The 8,131-nt window shown below is 47.7% G+C and overlaps 1 long non-coding RNA gene across 1 annotated transcript in view; it reads right to left on the bottom strand.

Moving 5' to 3' along the window:
• Nucleotides 1-3,292: 3,292 nt before the first annotated feature.
• LOC132646690 (uncharacterized) overlaps nucleotides 3,293-8,131 on the bottom strand; it is a 54,082-nt gene continuing 49,243 nt past the window's right edge. Inside the window, exon 7 of the long non-coding RNA XR_009584940.1 lies at nucleotides 3,293-7,996. This is a non-coding gene — a long non-coding RNA (uncharacterized LOC132646690). The remainder of the gene's footprint in view (nucleotides 7,997-8,131) is intronic.

Genomic DNA, 8,131 nt, shown 5'->3' with positions numbered 1-8,131 from the left:
TTGCCTCGGGGCCGCTTTTGATGGCAACGCAACCGAATTCCCTGGTGCTCACCACCTTCCATTTGATTCTCTACACTCTCCAGTTGGCCCACAGTCAGCTGAGAGAGGCATAACTAAGTTCCAGCCAGCGGGCCAGAGGTTACACAGACCACATCTAGGCTCAGATGCTGGAAACATCTCTCTCTCCCCTGCCCGTCTCTCCACCATAGTCACCTTGGAGGCCACACATTCAACACATAATTATGGAAGAGAAGTGCAGAGCCCAAAGAACTTTGTGTCATGAAGGAGGAAAAGACTCTTCGTGTTTGGGATTCACTTCTCACGTCAGCATTACCAGACTCTCGTGACTGATGTACGATGTGCACAGAAGTGTCTGTGTCCAACCCTCTGGCTGGCAAGGATGGTTCAACCGGTAAAGGCACTTGTCAACAAGCCTGATGACCTGTACTTGAATCCAGGAACTCATATGAAGAAATTAGAGGACCGGCTGCTATAAACTGTCCAACACACACACACACACAGAGAGAGAGAGAGAGAGAGAGAGAGAGAGAGAGAGAGAGAGAGAGAATAAATGTAAAATTTTCAAAGGAGAATAGTACAGAAGATGAAATACCCAGAGTGCAACAAACCTGGGGCAGGGCAGAGTCCCTGTGTCCTACTAATACTTGATTCCTATACCATTTTAGGGCTGACTACATGCCCCCCCCCCCCTTTGGCTTTTATGACTTCTATATCCTTATTACAGGAAGCTTTTTGTTTTTATTAAGTTTATACCTAACAGTTTCTATCCTTTTCAAAAACAAGAGACAGGGAGAAAAAGAGAAGGAAAAAAAAAGTCATGACTAATTTGCCTGGCACTTCAGTAGCTCACCTAAGCTTTATTATACCAAGAGAGCTAGCTAGTAAATGAGGGTTTGTCTTTGCTCACCTAAGCTTTATTATACCAAGAGAGAGAGCTACCTAGTAAATGAGGGTTTGTCTTTGCTTTCTAGTCCCCTCGTGCCTTTTACGCCACCCAGGGACATTAATATATATAACAAACCTCGTCCAGATGAAACCCCATGGTATAGCTCTCAAGACATGATTCCAAACTTTTGATCTTATCCATTCGACCTAATTTTAAGTACAGGCATTTAATCTTTTGGTTTATTGTGACAAACTGCTGGCTGACAAATGACTCCATTTTTTAACTGTAGGGTGAAAGCCTTGCGTTATCAGGAAAGGGTTACTTGTTCAAGAAGAATAGCTCAGGAATTGATTGGCTGCTCAGAACCTGTGCCAACTTCCTTTCTGCAGGTAGGGTGCCTTTCACAGAGGGAAAACCATCATCTTAGGCGGAAACACTCTCTGTGCTGTGAATAAGTGGAATGCAATCACAGAAACTGCAGACAAAAGAGTTTTTGATGACAGACATTGCCGATGCCTGGTGCCTTCAAAGGCACTCCAAAAAAGGTGAAGGGATAATTATGAGCAACATAACTTAGGTTTCTCCCCGGATGTTACTCACTGCACCAGTGGCTCACTGGGAAATATGTGGGTGAGTCCAAACATAGCCAGTTCAGCTCAAGCCTATTGCTCTGAATTGAGTAGCCACAAACAGGATACATTCTAGAGGTGTACGGGGTAAAGGCAAGAGGGCTTTGAGAGCAAGAGGTAAGTTGCCTCCTTCAATCTCCTTGCTTACTATCTCAACCCTAACCCTAAGCAGAGTGAAGACGTCAAGATCAATGAAGAGCAATTTGAGCCCAGAATGAGGATGCGTGGTTAGCAGTCCTTGGGAGGCAGGGCCAGCAGGATCAGGCATTTGAGGTTAGCCTGAACTGCGCATCAAGGTCTTGTCTCCAAGAGCAACTTGAGGGATGAGGAAGTAGCTCAGTCAATAAAGTTCTTTCCTTCCAAGCACAAGGATCTGAACTGATTCCCACAACTCACACAAGAAAGGATGGCACGGTTCTGTGAGCTTGTAACCCCAGTGCCGAAAAAAGAGAGGCAGGCGGGCGCTGACACTCCAGGGCTCCCTGGCAAGCCTCCCAGCCCGCTTGACAAGTTCCAGCCAGCAAGAGATAATGTCTCAGCAACAAAAGGTAGCAGCAAAATAGCACCAAAAGAATGATACCTAAGCTTGTCTTCTGGCATTCACACACACACACACACACACACACACACACACACACACATCATACACATATACCATACACACTCCCACACACATGCATACCACATGCACACATACACACACCGTACATACCACACACACACACACACACACACACACACACACACACACATGCGTGATGCCTAAGAAACAACCCCTGATGTCACCCTCCAGCCTCTACCTGCACACACGTGCACCTGTGCAGACACTAACATGCACATATACAGAAAAATCTTGAGCTCACCCTTCAAAAATGGCAGAAACAAACAAGGCAGATCCCTGAGCTCAAGACCAGCCTGGTCTACAGAGCAAATTCCAGGACAGCCAGGACTACACAGAGAAACCCTATTTAGAAAAAGAGGTGAGGGGGAGAAGGGAGGGGAGGAAACAGGGAAGGGAAGGAGGGAGGGAGGAAAGGAGAGACAGAGAGAAAAGAGGAAGGAAACACTCAAAGCATTACCAAGTAAGAAAATGAATCCAATAACTCACCAAATATGTAAAACAATATAAACTTGCAAACGTATATTACCACTTATGTTGTAAGAAGACATATTAAAGTCTGATTAACAGGCTATAAATAGAAAGGAAGCTGTACTGGAAAGGCCAACATCTTTACCCCAAACTCCATGGCCAAATAACTAGAGACCCATGTGGCTAAAAGACTAGCCATGGCCCCTGACTAAATTGCCATCTATTATTTTAATTATTATTGCATTCAAGAGGGATTATTCAAATATAGGCATACCTTAAAGGATAAAAGTCCAATGCCTATGTGTTTACCTTTAGCCTAGTACGAGAATAAAATATTATAATAAAAGTACTTTATATACATTATTAAAATGTCATAATGGAGTCCATTATTACATATAATTTATGCTTTCAAAACATTTTTAAAATAAAATATTATCTATCTTTCTTCTGAAGGATTTTTAAGATTCATGTGTATGTATGTCACATGTGTGCAGGTACCTGCGGAGGCCAGCAGAGGACATTGGGTCTCTTAGAGCTAGAGTTACAGGAGGTTATGAAACACGGGTGCTGGGAACAGAATTCTCGAAGGGCAGCAAGCACTCTTAACTTCCAAGCTATCTCCAGCTCCAAATATTAGCTGTCATGTAGGTCCCATTGTACCCCTTAGTTATTAACCTTCGGTTAAATTCACACCTGCGTGTTAAACATTGTCTGCCCTCAATTTGGTTTTGCCGCCTATGTTTCTATATGTAAACCATGTATTTTTTACTTTTGAACACACGACTCTACAGACAGGTCACAAGGCAACGCCCCAGAGAGACTGGTGTGGGATCAGCTGAAAATATGCTCAGAGCGTAGGGTGCTCTTTACTTCCCGGCTGGTCTCCCGCTCTCAGACGCAAACTTAAAGGAAAGAAAGGTGAGACGAAATGAGTATCCTCGTGACCATGAAGAACCTCATCAGATATTTATCATGCCACAGATTCGACCCACACAGGCTCAGTCAAGCATCCGTCTTCAGGACTGAAGAGAAGGGTAAACAGCGGAAAACGTCGCCTGAAGGCTAACATGTCTGCTGTGCAGGCCTCCGCCCGCTGTGGCTCCAACCGCCTTCTAGATCCACTGAAAGCTCTCTGAAAACCTCCCTCTTGCCGCCGTGGGAATGCCGGGTCTCTCTCCTGTGTTGGATCCTGTATCAGGGCAGAGGCTCCATAACTTGCAAACTGAAAATGCAGGGTCCCTTTGCTTACATTTTAAGCATTTTAAGATGGTGACAGCAGACCGTTAAACAAAGAATAGGACCTTCGTATTGCAGGATCCTATGTTATAATATAGGTTGTTTTGAATTGGGGTCAAGGAGTTTCTCCCTGGTGGCAAATTCTCAAATGTAAATGCCTCCACGTCGACTGCTCAGATTTTGTTACAAGGTCAAGGTCAAGCTTGACTTAATTGCCCTTTCCTATGGTGCCGTCTCCTAAAAGGTTTCTCAAAAGGACCCCTTTCCCAGACTCAGTGAACCCCTCAACTAATGACAGATAATAAGTCATGGTATCCAAGTACACCCTGTTGTTAGGCCTCAAACCAGAGACAAACTGGCTGAAGTGCCTGTTTAACATATCAAAGTAGGCCTGGCTGCCAGGCTCTCCCAGCATCCCTCCATCTCTAGCTGGTACAGGGCATGGCTAGCATACCTGGGTCCCTGCCCTGAACTCCTCCAGACCAGGGGTGGGGCTATCCTTTCTGCAGCTGCCCTTCCCTGTATATCCAGCCATTTTTGTTACCTGGCCTCTTTGATCTACCCTTTACTCTCTTGTCCAGTCCCTTGGCCCAGGCCACCCTTCTTGGTTGATGGCTTCTCCCCCCTGGGCCCTTCCCCCTCCTCTCAGTTTGGCAATGTTCACTCTGGGCTCTCCAAAGGTTCTCTGACTATGCTCTCCCTTTTATCTACAATAAATGTTCTCCTCCGCCATACCCAGCAACAGCCAGGCCCTTCCTTTTTCATTTCTCTTCCATTTACCTTCGTTTTCTGAGCACTTAGCGCTGTGATTCGCACACTAGTCCTTCATCAGCCTCACTTGGCACACACCCTATTCCACAGCAAAGAAAAGATTAGCTGGGATGCTAACCCCCACTTGCTAGCTGACATTTTTACTATCTGGTGGAAAAGCCAAGAAAAAAAGACAATGTGGGTCATCATGGGCTTATAAAGAAGGAATACCCACGTGAGATAGGACCAGGTCACTAATGATAATAATGTCATGGATTGAGTAGCTTTGAAATGGATGTCTAGACGCTGCTTTTGCTAAAAAGCATTGCCTCCTCACTTGCACCACAGGGCTAACAGCACAGAGCTGTCATTGTCCTCACCCTGTAGCTCCACAGGACAGACGCACCTCTCCCACCACAGGACCATCATCCTCAGGGTGAGACTGCTTCCTGCGCACAGGCCTGCAGCAAGCACCCTGGTCCCTTGAGGGCGACCGGTTAATAGATTAAGAGATCGTGGAGCACCCTGCAGGACTGCAGCTGAAACAGTGGCAGGCAGGATGGTGCCTTGGCCAGGACTGCTGGATTATGCAAACCTCTCACCCTCTACCTAAATCCAGTGCATGGCAATACCCCAAAGATGGACTGGGGTCACTGACCTCTTTATCTCTCCTTCCCAGCGGGGGGGCCCATTGAATGCATCTTTTCACAGTGCCAGAATGTGGGGATCAGTAGCTAGGTAGGCCTGTTAGGACTGTGGAGGCCCAGGCTTTTGTGCTAAAAACTCTCTCACCAAGGTTAGCAAACAACCAGGTGGAAGGGGGCCTTTGAGCAGTAGCCACTAGTAGCCAGTTGGAGAATGAGGGCGAGGATGGAATGGATGGAGCCGGATGGCTGCCCCTGCCCCTGCTTTCCACCACATTTTGTAAGGAAGAGAAGTATTTGATGGGGGCCTCACAGAGGCAGGAAAATCCGAACACCATCTCGGCAGTGCTACCGGAGAGCTAGTTGCATGAGGGTTCTTGGGACTCTGAGCAAAGAGGGCAATGATCCTTCAGGTCCTCTCTGGATGACTCAGGGTAACTAGGGCCTAACAGAGAGATCATGCATGACCCTGTGACATGCAGAACTCTGATTAGGAACCGCCTACGATGTGTTCCTGGCTTGCTCATGCAAAAGGTTCACATCAGCTACTTATTCCACACCTGAAGAACTGTCTTAGTGTCCTTTCACATGCTGTGTAGCTCATCACTGTGGGAACTCACAGCAGCGGGAATGGAAACCAGTGGATTACATCATATCCACAACCAAGGGCAGAGAGGAATGGAAGTGTGTGTGTGTGTGTGTGTGTGTGTGTGCTCCTCAGAACCTAACCCCGGGGTTGGTGCTCCCACTTTTAGGCTGGTGCTCACACATCAGTTAATGTACTCCAGACCATCCCCCACAAACAAAGGCCAACCTGACCTACTCTCCCTCCTCCCCTAGAGCTCCCTTCCCCCATGATTCTCCACTGTATCAGGCTGGTACTTAAGAGCGGCAGGTACCCCATATCCCTTTGGGTGTGGCTATCTGTCCTGCTGGTGGTGCTCTAAGAAGAAACCCAAACTTTCCTCCAGCACTGACCCCTGTATCAGCCCCCAAGTCAGGTCTCTAGCCAAATGAGCCTAAAGACAGCAGGGCCCAAACAAAAACAGCTATCCAGACTTTCTGAAGAAACTGAGTAACAAACCTGTAGCTACTTCATTTTTACATTTTTTAAAAGAACTTATTTTTGGTAAAATCACTATTTTTGAAATGCTTAATTTGAAATGTGTGAGTGTGAACATTTGGGGGACATTTTTGGACTCTAACATTTTTGTCTGGCTGTTTCTTCTCTCTTTTCCCTTTTGCTTTTACTTCCTACTTAGCTGCTGACTTTTTAAAATTATTTTTTTCTTTTTATTTTATTGTGCATGTACATGTGTATTCGAGAGAGTGTGTGTGTATGAGAGAGAGAGATGAGGCCCGAGGTCGACAGCAGGTGGCCGCTCTCTACCACTGTCTTTGGGGACAGGCTCTCACTGAAGCCGTAGCTCTCCCGTTTGCTCAGTCTGGACGGCCAGTAAGCTCCAGGAACCCACACCCCAAGGCTGGATCACAAACGCTCAGTACCATGCCTCCCTTTCTGTGTGGGTTCTAGGGACCCGAACTCAGGTCCTGGCACTCGGACTGCAAGCACTTACCGAATGAGCCACATTATCAGCCCGCTGCTGCTGCTGCTGCCTTTTTGGAACAAAATCGGTTATTGGGGCTCCCTATCTGATACCCGATATCCAGGCATTTCAAAATTAATTCTAGAAGTGGCGATTAGAGGAAAAAGACAAAAGGTCGTTTTAAAGCCCAGCTGCTGTCCCCTCAGAGGTCTGGCTGGGGCTCCTGCAGTTTAGTTTGTGGGCATGTGGTATGCGTGTGTTTCATTCATCTTAAGCTCTCGGACTCAGCTCTCGACTGTGATGTTTGGCACCGTTAACAAACTTGTTCTCAAACTTGTTCTCATAGATCACTAATGAACGAAGAAACAGTTTAGGGTTTTCCTCCTGGGTCTTTGCTAAGAAGAACGTGATTAAGAGCTAAAATCGCAGCTGACATTAGCAGTTCTATATGCAGACAGCACGAGTTTTTTGTTTGTCTGATGAGGGAAACTGTGGAGAAAGCATGGAGTATTCTGGCATCCCCTTGTGTTTGTGCAGCCGCAGGCCAGAGGCAGCCGGGCGAGTTACAGAGCAGAGGCCTGCCTGCAGAGCACGCCTGGGGCAGCCAGGCCTCCCGGGCTCCACTCCACCGCCTGCTGGAGAGAGGACGCCGGAACAGCGTGGGAACAAGGCAACCACCATTTTAGAAACCCGCCCGTTGACAGCCACTGGTCTTCCAGGAAGGATCGTCGTCAGCCAGGACAGCGTCTCCTTCCTCCGTGAGAAGTCTCCCACCACGCCTAATCTGGGGGTGCTGAGGGTGGGTGGGCTTAGCAGCTGACGCCCCTCGGAGTTCTCAAGCGTGACGGAGGAAAGGTTAGCGGGGGCTTTGACCGGCAGGTCCCTGGCCGCCAGCGCTCTGCAAATACAACGCGCACACACGGCCGATATTAGTTCCGCAACAGTTTTTGAGCAGCTGATCCCTGTGGCAGCTGTTTCACAAACGTCGTGAGCTGGGGCTGCCACCAGGCAGCCCACCGGAGACACCCCAGGAACCCAAAGAACGGCACAGGTGTGGAGGCGGCCAGGCCGCGTTTGTTCACCGGTTAGCAGCTAAGCTGGGAGGTCTTTGTAACCCCCATTCTTAGAGTTAACGGGAGAGCACAGACTGGGGATTCCTGCTCCTATTCCCGCTCCTCAAAGCTGTAAAAGGCCTAGAACATATAACAATGGCATCTTTTAGATATTTTTCTTTTGGCGGGGGGGGGGGGGGAGGGCATACAAAGTGGAATCATAAAAATGAAAGTCACACTTAGTCCTTGGAATGCACAGCTTTCTCTTATGTTGCT

Source organism: Meriones unguiculatus, chromosome 12 (assembly GCF_030254825.1).
Source record: "Meriones unguiculatus strain TT.TT164.6M chromosome 12, Bangor_MerUng_6.1, whole genome shotgun sequence".
NCBI lineage: Eukaryota > Metazoa > Chordata > Mammalia > Rodentia > Muridae > Meriones > Meriones unguiculatus.
The sequence above is the reverse complement of the archived record's forward strand: the minus strand, read 5'-3'. Positions and strand labels throughout refer to the sequence as shown.